Raw genomic sequence first — 13,702 nt, 5'->3', positions numbered from 1 at the left:
AGAAGTGCACAAAAGACGAAACCAATTATTGCTGAACTGGTTTGCAAAATCAATTGCGTCGGGTAGAATCATTAATTTTCATTCGAATCACCCTTGGAAACAAAAAGTAAATACCGCAGCCAGCCTCATTAGGAAAATACATATTCTAAGCGACGAAGAATTCACTGACGAAAACAATAACAGAATTAAAACAATATTCACCAGCCTAACCAAAATATAAAAATCGAATCAGAAAGCTCCAACAAAAAATACATTGGCTTAACCTACATATATACCAGGCCTAACAAGCAATAAAACACTGCGAAGAACAATGAAAAACAACAACATAATATATGCGCATAAACCACACAATACTCTAAACAAAATATTTACTAAAACAAAGGACAAGATCGAAAAAGAGCAACATAACAATGTAGTATATGAAATAACATGCACTGGTAATAACAATGAAAGCTGCAATAAATGCTATATAGGCACAACGAAACGAGCGTTGGGTATAAGAATAAATGAACATGGGGCGGACGCAAAAACCAAAAAGATGACAACTGCGCTGGCTCAACACTTGGCAAACAACGAGCACAAAGCGGACTTCGACAGCACGCGAGTTTTGGACATCGAACGAGGAGAAAGAAGGAGAATGACACTGGAAAGCCTACGAATACAACAGAAACTTGACAATGTGATGAATTTCAAAGAAGATGTGGACAACACAAACAACGCCTACACAGCTATATTAAAATCTAGATATAAACAAAACAAAAAGAAAGTAATGTAAATTCGCTGCGCTAAAACCATGTAATTATTGTTGTTTAATGGGAATAATTGTAAAGTGTGAGTTTCAAATTCTGATGTGTATGTTATGATAATTGTTAACTATGTTTATTTTTTATTGTTTATCGTTCAAATAAAGCAGACTCCCTGAGGAAGGCGCGAAATGCGTTGAAACGCGTAGGAGTAAAAAAGGAAAATTTGATTTTCGCTTTAATTCCAACGGCCGAAGTAGCTTATACCCAGCACACAAAATTGCAAGGAATTTGGCCCTGTCAAAATAAGTACAATTTTTTTTTATTTCTCTGTAGAAGGTTTTTCGCTAAAAAAATTAAAACTTTTCGTTGTTGCTGCCAAAAAATTAAGAAATCTGATACGTCACGTTTTACAAATTCATACAGTTCTCTTTACAATGTATTTNTTTTTTTTATTTCTGTGTGGAAGGTTTTTCGCTAAAAAAAATTAAAACTTTTCGTTGTTGCTGCCAAAAAATTAAGAAATCTGATACGTCACGTTTTACAAATTCATACAGTTCTCTTTACAATGTATTTCACTAAACGGCTGCATCGACTTGGTTCATATTTGGCAACACCTTGAAAATAAATATTCTGACCAAAAATTTACTCGGTATGTAGCTCGGGTTATTCCTAAAATTCTTATACAGACTAAAACGTNAAACCAATATATCACTAAAACCAATTACGCTGGGGAACTGAAACTTAGCACTGATGCATATATTACAAATGCATTGGGAAAGGGGGCGTGGCTCCTTCCTTCCACACAAACTGAACTTCTCATATAGCTTATCTCTGGAACTGCTTACGCTAACGCCCTGAAATTCTACGCAGCTACATATGTTATCAATACCGGAGTTATGGCGAAAAGTTATAATTATTGGAAACGCTGGCTCGATATACATTTACGTAAACGCGCAAGTATCATTCGATTGGGAACCATTTTCTCGTAGATTTCTAAATCACATTGAACTATTGTAACTTTGTCTTTAATTTTCAGTAAGGTAAAATTTATGTGAAAATTTTGAAGAATTTTTTTAAATTTTTCACAAAGAATGGAGCTTTGCTTTTACGAGTTTCGCTATAAACTGTCCTATCTACATACCTATTTGCATAAAATGATAGCCGTTTTCGTTGTTCGGAATAAACTCAAAAAACACTGAATAGAGTTCCGTCAGATTGTCGGAGGTTATCTTACATACATATATGGTCCAATTACATGCTACTATAAAACTCGCTAGGTGGTGCTGGAGTAGAGTTATTTATAAAAATCGTATTTATTAACCGATTTCGTTCAAATTTTAAATGTGAGCTATGTACCTGTATGATGGAAAATTCTTTTGATAAAAATTTACCCGATTAGTGCCGCTGGAGTTAAGGTTGAAATTCATAACACGTATTCATTTTATGGTAAGCAATGGTTTTGCAGAAAATGAACCCAATGGATGGCGCTGCAGCCGAAATGTATAGAAACCCCGTGTGGTTGGTCTGCTTTGGCACTATGTTTAAGTTATACGAATTTAGTTTTCAGATGTCTAAATGAAGGATGGGGTTAAGTTTTTCTGACGCCCTCATGCACGATCATGCGGTCTTGCATCTACCCAGAAATCAGTTCATAAATTTTACCACGAATTGTAAAAGTGGTGAATTAACAAGGAAAGATCACCGTAGGTATATCAATTGCTTCATTTGAAAGATACTTAAGAGATCACACGACTCATTTAGCAATGTACCGGAAAACTTTTCATCCTGTGGAACAGCGAGGATTCTTGGCCCTCCTATAACAGAAAACGCACTTCTATGCTCTTGAGTTTCCCTATAAGAATTTTTATTGGCATACGCATCGCACCAATGTTGTAGTTGCAAGATCATACAAAAAGATTACGCATGCCTGGCAGAGATCTCACAGGTGGAAATAAGACCATCGGTAAAGCTCATGACACCGAAAGGAATTGGTATTCCGTATGGTATCACAGCGTTACTATTATTGGCCTATGTGTGGCTAGTTATTAATATGAATCGCACAATGCTTTGTGGCTGTTTAAACGAGAGCGACCTTCAAATATTGAAGATGTTACCTTTTTCCTGAAATCAGTATGCAAAGAGCTTTTTTAACAGATATTTTTGCTGTTATTGCATCAGGGAATCCATTTCCGTGGTCGCAAAAACCAAAAAAACCTATTTACAATATTTTTTTAAAGTTCATTGCATGCTGCTCTTGAGTCCAAAGAATAAAAATCCAAAGATTTTCCTTTTGAAGTTCGGTCTTCAGGTCAAGGTAACTTTTCATTTAATTAGACCTCTAAAATGACTTTCAAAAGTAAAATTTTAGATTTTTTCGTCGTTTTTTACCTAAAGCAGCTTGTAATAAACTTTTTAAAAACAATTTAAAAAGAAATTATTTTTCGATTCGTTCGACAAAGGAAACTTGCAAGTTAAACGAAGGGCTGGAAAGCTGATAGAATCACAAAGTTTTATCCTAACCCAGTTTATTGACTAAACGAAAAATTACTTGCTTCTTACAAGTTTAGTTAGTCTTCCAAACCACCAAATACAATGTTTTTATTTCTCTAAATTCCAAACAGCTGGTTTCTACACCTAGAAACAGGACTTTCGAATAGCTTTCGTTAGATGTTCGAATTCCCGTCTGTTGCTTTCGAATGTTAAAATCTTTCTTCTTTACCTTCAGGCCAATGTCAAAGAATTGCAAGTAAAATCTCTGCCAAAAGGTCATTTCAAAAGTCATTACTTTCACCTGTCTTTTTTTGTATGCAGTGCCACAAATGCTTTCGCTGAACATTTTTCCAAGTTACGTCATATGATAAAAATGAATTCAATAGGGATGAAACGATACATACTCGATACTTTTCGTTCGATACAAAGTAATTTTGGTATCGATACTTTTGAAGCTAGTATTGTTAAGTGACAACGTTCTTGATTTAAGCTTTAAATGCAACTGAACTTTATTCATCACATATTTTCAAGTTAAGCCTCATTCTTTGAAGAAGGAGCCAGACGCTTACGCTGAAGATTTAAAGGATAAACGAAAAGCTTTGCGAACGTTCTCACGCCAGAATTGCTGAATGCGCAGAACGTGCAGTTTATCAAAACGTATTAAATAAATATACGCCGGATGGGCATGCTACTTTGTTGTTATTGTGTTGCAACTATGTAAGCGTATAACACCTTCCCGTTTGGAAGCGGGAGCACACTGCAGTTGTGATCACGCTTAGATACATATAATATATGAAATTATTCTAAATGATAAAGATTTCAAAATTTTAACATTACCTTTATTTTATTTTATATATATTTTTTTTATTTATTTAAATTATATGGTTCTTAAATCTCTATTTACACAAAATAGTTAAAATTCTGATTATATAATAAAAAATGTTTTAGAGAAAAGGACAAGTTGTATTTTCAAAAAGTGATATTCATTCATTTGGTGAACAATTATGCACTAAATAGTTTTATACCTAGTTTATACCTACCCAAGAACCGCATTAACAAAAAGATGATTTGCCTCAACACATATTTCTTTCAAGCATTTATACCTTTGTCGTTATGTCGCACTCGCAGAAGCCGTATTGAAAGGTTAACAAAATTTTGTTATTTTTATTCGATATTTCTTAAGTAATTAATTTGCGCGGTGGACCGAAATGGAAGCGAACAACAATTCAAATTTGTTATAATAATAATTCAAATTTAAAACGGGCTGTATAAAGAAAACCAGCCTTTTTTCACTTCGCGTCGAATGGGTGATGTGTTTATACCAGTTTTCTAACCGATGTGAGAAATAAAAAAGCGATTTGAAAACAAATTCGAGGTAATACACTTCCGAATTTCTGAGCGTATTGGAAGTTGGTTTATGCTTCCGTTTTGAATCACAGCGAACTTGATCAAAGCGCTTTATGTGTTGGTATAAACAAGGTATTAATCTACTTTTATGTACTCTAAGGCTTTTCTTATTTTTGTCTTCTATTGTATAGTTATTCCTATCGTCTATTTCTATGACACTGTATGACCCTATATATTTATTTTCTAACTTACGTCCTGTTTCTTTTGTAATAATTGCCTTATCTCCTATATTTATTTTATAATCTATTGAATTCCAATCTACTAATTTCTTTGCTTTTTCTTTTTGTTGCTGTAACAAAAGTCTTGCTCTTTCCCACGCTATCTGCAATCTAAATTTTAGTTCTTTCGCGTAATTATCTATATTATATATCGGTTCTGCTTTAGCAACAAAAATCATTTCTTCCGCCGTTCTGCCGAAAATTAGTTCGAAAGGGCAGTAGTTGTGTGTTACTGTTGGTGTGGTATTGTAGCAATATGTAAAATATCGCAACCATTCGTCCCAATCGTTTTTTTCCACTGAAATATATGAGCGTAAATACTCATTTAAAGTGCGGTGGCTATGCTCTACTGTACCTAGTGATTGATGATGATAAGCGGTGGATGTAATTTTTTGTATTTTAATAGCTCGCAAATCTCATTTAAAATGTCATTCCTGTATTCTGTGCCCATGTCCATTATGCGTGTCCTCATAGGGCCATAGACCAGTGTCCGCCAAAAAGAGAAAAGTCTTAAAATGAGAATGTGTTGGTGGTAAAGCACGGAAAAAAATTCTGTGTTGTACTACTTATTATAAAAACTTTGGTATGTTTTTTTACCGTTTTTTTCATTGTGCGCTAATTTTTAGATCTAAACAACATAGAAACATATAATGAAAGTTAACGGCCCTAAAAAAGAAAAAAGTTGGTAAAATTTTGTATGTATTGTACAAAATTATTATTATTTTTTATAATTTAAGTGTGAATTTCTGAGCAAAAAAGATAACGTGCTTCGAGCACTCTGAATATTAAAAGAAAATTTCGTTGATTTCAAGTAGAAATAAAATAAAACAAGTAAGAAAGTTAAACATGTGAGAAACAACTAAGAAAGTCTTAGTTCGGGCGGAGCCGAACATTAAATACCCGGCGCAAGTATTAAATATATGTTTTCCACCTTTCCGAAAGCTGTCGCTACATGATAAGCCGGGGTGTATAAATTTTAAGTAAATTAGCGTCCTTAAATTTCGAAATATTGAAATTTGAAGCATTTCTGAAATTTACCGGTTATATGAAAAACGGCCGTAATTTTAGTCCGATTTCAACAATTTTCAATGGTTTGCTTTTGTGTGGCAAGCACAATAACCGTACCGAGTTTGGTACAAATTGGTAGAACGGTTACCGAGACACATATATGTGATCATAAGTGGGCGGTGCCACGCCCATTTTCCAAAATTTTATCATAAACGTATTTCCTGGTAAAGAATTGATGCAAGCATCAATTTTGAATAAATTAACTTTAATATTTACTGATATATCGAAGATTTCGTATTTCTCTAAATTACCGTTGTATGGGTGATGTGGGCGTGGTTATTGACCGATTTTAAAAATTTTCGTCCTTTTCGTATGTTATACCAAGGCCAATAAGTGTGCCAAGTTTGGGAGAAATTGGGGCAGCGGTTACCAAGATATACACCTGTAACCATAAGTGGGCGTGGCTACGCCCATTTTCCAAAAAATTATAAATTCTTATTTTCTTCTAAAAATTATTGTAAATATCAATTTTGAGTGAATAATCTTCAGTAGTTATTAAAATATCGCAGTTTTCGTATTTCTGAAAATTACCGTTATTGTCCGATTTTGCCCATTTTCAATACCAACCGTCCTACGCCCGAAAGAAGTACACGTACCAAGTTTCGTTAAGATATCTTGATTTTTACTCGAGTTATCGTGTGCACAGACGGACGGACAGACGGACGGACGGACGGACAGACAGTCACCGCTTAATCGATTTCTCTTTTCATTCTGATCATTTATGTATACATTTGTCTATATCTATCTCGATTCGTTTTGCCTGTTACAAACAACCGTTATGTGAACAAAGTTATAATACCCTTGTGCACAAGTGCGCTCGGGTATAAAAACATATTGTATGTTTTAATTGAGGACTAGTCTGGTATTAAAAAAAATGCGGATTAAAGAGCCGCGAGGTCGTATGTTCGAATCGCACAGCCAGTAGAATATTCATTTAATTTTTTTTTTATTGATTCAATTATAACTTCTATATTTTTTTAAGTTGTTTTTAGTTAGTTGTTTTTAACCTTTATAGTAAAAATAAACTCTAAAAATTTAAATTAACTAATAATAAAATAAAAATGTGAAATAAAATAAAACAAACGAAAATAAATAAAAAACAATTAAATATATAAATCAAATAAAATTTAGAAAAATAAAAGAAATAATAAAAACAAATTTTTGTTGGCAATCGCTCCAACCTAGGATCGAACCTGGGACCTACAGGCTTGTAGTACGCAGCTCTCACCACTCGGCTACCGCGGATGAAGTAATCGGTTGCTTTATTTGCTCAGTTAGCGTAGAACACAAAGAAACTGCAAAACAAGCATAGACATCCACCCTGTCGTCGGTAATGCAGTCACCGAAATAAGTTCTTATTCATTTTAAATTGGATTCCTATTTGAATTAGTATTAGTGACTGCATTACCGATGAAAAGGTATATGTCCATGCTAATTTTGCATTTTCCCTGTATTTTACGCTCTCTGAGTTTTGGTCAGTGTTGTCATCGAAAATTCCCTTGATCCGAGTTAAGTTTGGGAATTAACTCTTAACTTAATCCGGATCAACTGCAGTTAATTCCCGAGATAATTCCGAATTAACGAGTTGATCCGGATCAACGCTGCCGTCTGTTTATGCTTTAAGATCAAGGAATCTACAATTGCTTTTGCTATTGTCTTTGCGTCCTTTTTCGGAACTGCAACTGTTATCAAGTATTTGGTTAGTTCGCAAATAATTGTAACAGCGTATTCCTTACCACTCTGCGATTTAGGCAGAGGCCCAACCGTGTCAACAAACACTATTCCAAACGCAGCAGTTGGTGTTGGTGTTATTACTGGGGGTGGTTTGATGTGTCTTGTTATTTCTGCTTTTTGGCAATTCTCACATGACTTTATATATGTTTTTATGTCTTTAGTCATGTATCGCCAATAGTAATAACGTTTTATTTTTGCAGTTGTTCTCGCGACACCACTGTGGCCACCAGTGATTGGATTGTCGTGGAACTTTTTTAAAATTTCAGTCACCGTATCTCTATTTTGATTATTTATTGTTGTCACCTTGGGTAATAGCGCTATACTAATTTTATTTAGGTATTTGTTGCCCCTTTCTTTAAATTCACTAGTGAGTATGGTTTCGAATATTTCTTCTTTTGGTGACATATTTAAACTTGTAATTTTCCATTTGCCGCCTGCTGTTTCCAGCCTTCAGAAAAATTGTCCTAAGTAAAATTTCTCATTAACAAACAAATTATTAACTCCGGTCTTTAATGAGCACTCATTTAGAGAGAGCTTTAGTGTGACACACTTTTTGACGTTATTAAAATTTATTTCCTTATATACTTTGGGCTAATCTTTGTTAATCAAATTGTCGATCGAAATTGTACAATCGCCCAGTGGATTGCTGCCAGTTCTTGCTCAATTGTTGATTTATTGCTCTCACCTTTAGTGAAAGCTCTAGATGCATATGCTATAGGCAGTTGAACACCATTGTGCTCCTGCCTAAGTACTGCACCGCAAGCGTATTTGCTTGCATCTGTTGTAACACAGAATTGCTTTGTAAAATCTGGATACTGCATTACAGTAGGTGACATGAGTTTATTTTTGAGATATCGCTTCTTCACAGTTTGTATTCCATTCGAATGGAACATTTTTATACCCGAGCGCACTTGTGCACAAGGGTATATTAATTTTGTTCACATAACGGTTGTTTGTAACAGCCAAAACTAATCGAGATAGATATAGACAAATGTATACATAAATGCTCAGAATGAATAGAGGAGTCGATTAAGCCATGTCTGTGTGTACGTCCGTCTGTCCGTCCGTCCGTCCGTGTACACGATAACTCGAGCAAAAATTGAGATATCTCAACGAAATTTGGTATGTAGGTTTCCGTTAATCCAAGGTAGGTTGGTATTGAAAATCGAACAGTAACCACGCCCACTTCCCATATAACGGTAATTTCCAGAAATACGAAAACTGCGATATTTTAGTAACTACTGAAGATAATTCACTCAAAATTGATATTTACAATAACTTTCAGACGAAAAATAAGAATATTATAAATTTTTGGAAAATGGGCGTAGCCACGCCCGCGTGGCACCGCCCACTTATGATCACATTATGTATTCGGTAACCGTTCATACCAATTTGTACCAAATCGGTGTTTTATTGTCCTTACCACTATAAAGAGCAAAACGTTGAAAATTATTGAAATCGACTAAAATTACGGCCGCTTTTCATATAACGGTAAATTTCAGAAATGCGTTGAAACTTGAATATTTCAAAATTGTAAGGACGCTAATTTACTCAAAATTGATCACCGATTGATCCATCTAGCTGTAGCTTTCGGAAAGGTGAAAACCATATATTTAATACTTGCGCCGGTGTATTTAATGTTCGGCTCCGCCCGAACTTAGACTTTCTTACTTGCTTTTACATAATCTTGTTATGTGGCGGGATTGTTCCGCAAAATTTTTAATAAATTTTCTGTAGTAATTACAGAAGGCTTTTCGCTTCTTCGGCATTTTTAGGTTTTGGATAGTCTTGAATAATTTTGTTTTTGCTATCGTCTGGAAGAATGCCGTTATCTGTGCATTTGTGACCTAGATACGTTACTTCACGCATAAAGAATGTGCACTTCTCTGGGTTGAGTTTAAGTGGTGTTTTTCACACAAAACAAATACATCGGTTAGATTTTGAATCATGTGCTTTTCAGAGCATCCCAAAACGACTAAATCGTACATATAGATAAAGGCTTGTGCTGGTGATAAGCCAGCAAATGCATAGGTCATCATTCTTTGGAAAGAATTTGGTGCTATTTTTAACCCATAAGGGAGTCATTTGAAGCGATATGAGCTACCATTTGTGGAAAATGAAGTAATTCTCTGGAATTTTTCTCGAATTGTATTTGATGGAAACCTGACATGAGATCTAAGCATGAAAAATATTTTGCTCTTCCAAGTTGGTCAAGAATATCATCAATTCTTGGTAAAGGGAATTTATCTGAAACTAGTTTTTTGTTAATTTGACGGTAGTCAACGACTAACCTCCATCATTTTTCACTTGAATTTGGCAGTGACTTTTTTGGAACTAAAAGTAAGGGACTATTGTACGCTGGTGTAGCGGGTTCGACTATTGCTGTGATTGGCTCTGAATCGATGCCAAATATGTCGCTATATTCTGAACATAATTGAGTTAATACCTTTTTATTATCTTTGGGAAAATTCTTTTAGAGTTTTTCTAATACCATTTTTTTTTCTACTACTTGAGTTACTTTGGTCTATTTCATGGATATCGTAGTCGGACAGTTTTTCATAGAAAATGTTTTGGTTGTTTATTGTGATATTTCCATTTGTTATGTTTAGTATTCGGACTAACGGACGTAGTGAATTTGTAATTGTGTTGCTGATTATTACTCCTGCCTGGAGTAATTTCTTGGTTTGGTATAAATACTTCAGGTTCATTTGATTTTATGTTTAATTTTCTAATTACTTCTGACCTGGCTGGAATTATTATTGAATTTTCTTTGTGATCCGCATAAACTCATATATGTATTTGTTTGTGATTGCGCGGACGTATTATGAGATAGTCTTTAAGAAATCTAAGCCCAATATACCATCGTATGGTATAGGGAAATCTTCATTTACGATTTGAAATGTATGTGGTATAAGTATATTTTCTACTTGAAATTCTAAAAATGCCGTTCCTATTGATGATATTGTTCCTTGGCCTATTCCGCTTATTTCTGAATTGTTCTTACAACGCTTTTATCAACATGCAATGTTGTATGTCCAGACCACCATACTTAAAGTGACCAACCGTACTTCTTTCGGAAGTACAGTACTTCTTTTTTCGCTCTTGTACTTCGTACTTCGAAGTACAGTCAAATGTACTTCTTTGCGATTCTTTGTACTTCAGGAGGGAGAATTTGTAACAAGTTGGCGACAATTTTCGGATCGCTATCGCACTTTTCTTCGTTTTTTACTTGGACGGGGTCGATGGGTTCAGGATTATGGCAGCCCTACAATACGAGCACTCCACAAGGTGGTGTTCTCTCTTCCCTGCTCTGGATTGCGGTTGTAAACGACCTTCTAGAGAAACTGGAAAAATTGGGCTGTCGGGTGATCGCCTATGTTGATGATGTGCAACATTTGGTTAGGGGACGTTTTCTAGACACCCTTTTTGATCTGGCTCAAGGTTACCTGAACCAGATAACTAGGTGGGCGATCAACGGCGGCTGTCGTGGGAGCCTAACCTTGAGGAAAGGGTAAGAAAGGTGTCGGTTGCCTGGTACTGCTGTAGGGGAGCTATCGGTAAAAGGTGAGGTCTCTCGCCCAAATTAATTCATTAGCTCTAGGAAACCAGATTTAAGCCTATATTGTTTCAAGGAGCCCTTGTCTGGTGGAACTCACTAGAGAAAGCTACACTTGTAAAATAGGAATTAGTGAAGCATTAGGAACCACACCTATACTGGCGCTTAACATTCACACACTGAGGGAAAAACATATTAAAATCAAATAGAAACGCAATTGATCTTACTATAAACGTCAACGAAAGTACTGTATATTGGTAAATATTCAATTCAATTACGCGCATATTAAAATGACCGCGTTCGTAATGAAAAAGCATCCGTGAAGTGAATAATCAAGACAAAACTAAAAAAAAATTTATTTGCATGTTGCCTGCAGTGGAATTCGAACCCGACCATCTCCGGATACCAACAACTTGTGGCAAGCATCTTTGCGCACTCAGCTACACCCAGACATATAAATTTGCTTTCAAATGTTGAATATCCATCAACACCACAGCACGCGATTTGTACGGATAAACACCCAGCCAGCAGAGAAACGTACTTTTTGTCGACAGTGCAGTTTTCGTATATTTTTCGTATCCGGAAACGTTTAGAAAATGATTTCCATATTTGTTCATTTTTCGTATCCGTAAATGATTTCAAAACAATAATTTTAAAATATTTATTCAAACTGAGCATTTGAAAACATGTATACGTATTCGCCAGTAGCTGAGTGTGCAGAGAAGTGAGCTACTATTTGTTAGCTTTCAGGAGGTTCCAGGTTCGAATTCCTTCAGAAGCAACACATTAAAATTATTTATTAATCGAAATAATTTCTGAATCTTAAATTTGTTTTTTGTTTGGTTTCCTATAACTATGAAAAAGTTTCTGTGAAGTTCATAATAAAATCGTTTTCAACGAAAAATTGAATTAGACAAATTTCAGGAAAACAGACGAAAAAGTATCCGTTTTACAACCATTTTAGTGGGAGAATTGATCTAAAAATGTCCGAAAACGGAAAACGGATGAAACATCAGGTTTTTATACGAATTTGTTTCCATTTTCGGATACGTTTCGGGATATTTTGCTGGCTGGGCATGTATGTACTATGTATGTATGTGTGTGTGGTCACCGCTCCCCGAGCAGCGCTCTGCATGCCTGGCGTGCGTATGCACACTTACATATATATACATACTCAGATGTGAACAGTGAAATACGTGCGTAATAAATTTTGTATGAAAATATTATTTTTAAATACGAACGTTTTTAAACGATAATCAAATATAAAATATTCATTTTTACTATGCATTATTTCCCTCAGTGTATGTCGAACACGGCGCCTGCGGATATTGCAGACAGAATTGGCGCAGCACGAACTGCTATTGGGCTAAGGAAATTCTGGTTCTTTTGTGACATAAAAAAGGAAAAGAAAACGTCTTCTCTACTGCAGCAAATATTTTTATAGGCCACTTCAAAACACGTTACCTCTCAAGAGCTAGTGAGAGGGGTTCTGACAGGCAATTGTGCGATTGGTATTCATGTGGGGAGACTAGGAATTTAAGCTGATCCTTTTTTATCAGCTGTCAAGAGGTAAATGAAGTGGAATCATCTCCACACTTTCTTTTAAAATGTCCAACCTTCGCGAGGCTAAGATGGAAGCATTTTGGCTCGCATTTCTGAACAAACACTGAGCTCGCAGGGATCGAATCGGCTCGCGACGTTAACTTAAGACAACCTAACCTGAACTTCTTTGAGCTATGAAATAGTTGGTCACATTAACCATACTATAAATATAGCAAAGGTATTTATGGCAAACCTAGTCTAGATATCAACCTCGTCGTAGGTATCATATCAAAGACATACAATTCGAAAAACTCTAGAGATAGATGTCGCCTCGCCAGAAGAACTTAAAAATATGCACTACATACGCTACAGCGGAAATGGACGACACGCCATTTCTTTAAATGAAATTAATTGCTGCTATATGTATGTATGTACATATGTAGGCATATACTAAATGTGAGCAAACAACATTGTGCTTGCATAGTCTTCTGTTCTCTTTTCACTGCAAGTTGAATCATTTTAGTATCTATTGCAAAATTTTATACAGACAAGACTAAAAAGTATAAAATAAATAAAAAAAAAAACTTTTTAATGTACCACGCTTTTATAAATGGACTAAAATTAGAAAATAATATTTCTCAGTCCCATTATACTTGTTTTGATAACTTTTGATTTTGAAATTTTAGCAAAAGTCATTATAAACAATTTATGAGATTGAAAATGAAAAGCGTGGGGCGCATGTAATAGGCCTGATTAGAAATTGAAGAGTCATATATGTATGTATGTGGGTATATTAATAACGACCGCTTAAAATCGATCTCAAATTTGTACTTTCGCTGCAGAAATTTTAGGTCTATGTTATGTATGTAGTTTGAATATTGTCAATTAAATCTAATGCTTTGTATTGCATGCGCTCCACGTTTTTCGTTTTCAATCTCATA

The 13,702-nt window shown here is 35.0% G+C and overlaps 1 protein-coding gene and 1 long non-coding RNA gene across 3 annotated transcripts in view; both read left to right on the top strand.

The window, feature by feature from the left end:
• Abcd1 (ATP binding cassette subfamily D) overlaps positions 1–13,702 on the top strand; it is a 214,574-nt gene that overhangs the window by 103,917 nt on the left and 96,955 nt on the right. The gene's annotated exons all lie outside the window — the stretch shown is intronic.
• LOC108360224 (uncharacterized) overlaps positions 1–13,702 on the top strand; it is a 17,834-nt gene that overhangs the window by 4,038 nt on the left and 94 nt on the right. The gene's annotated exons all lie outside the window — the stretch shown is intronic.

The sequence above is a fragment of the Rhagoletis zephyria genome, unplaced genomic scaffold (assembly GCF_001687245.7).
Source record: "Rhagoletis zephyria isolate East Lansing unplaced genomic scaffold, Rhagoletis_zephyria_1.1 Rzeph_scaffold_00539, whole genome shotgun sequence".
NCBI classification, from domain to species: domain Eukaryota; kingdom Metazoa; phylum Arthropoda; class Insecta; order Diptera; family Tephritidae; genus Rhagoletis; species Rhagoletis zephyria.
Note: the sequence above shows the minus strand (reverse complement) of the source record. Positions and strands in the feature narration are given on the sequence as shown.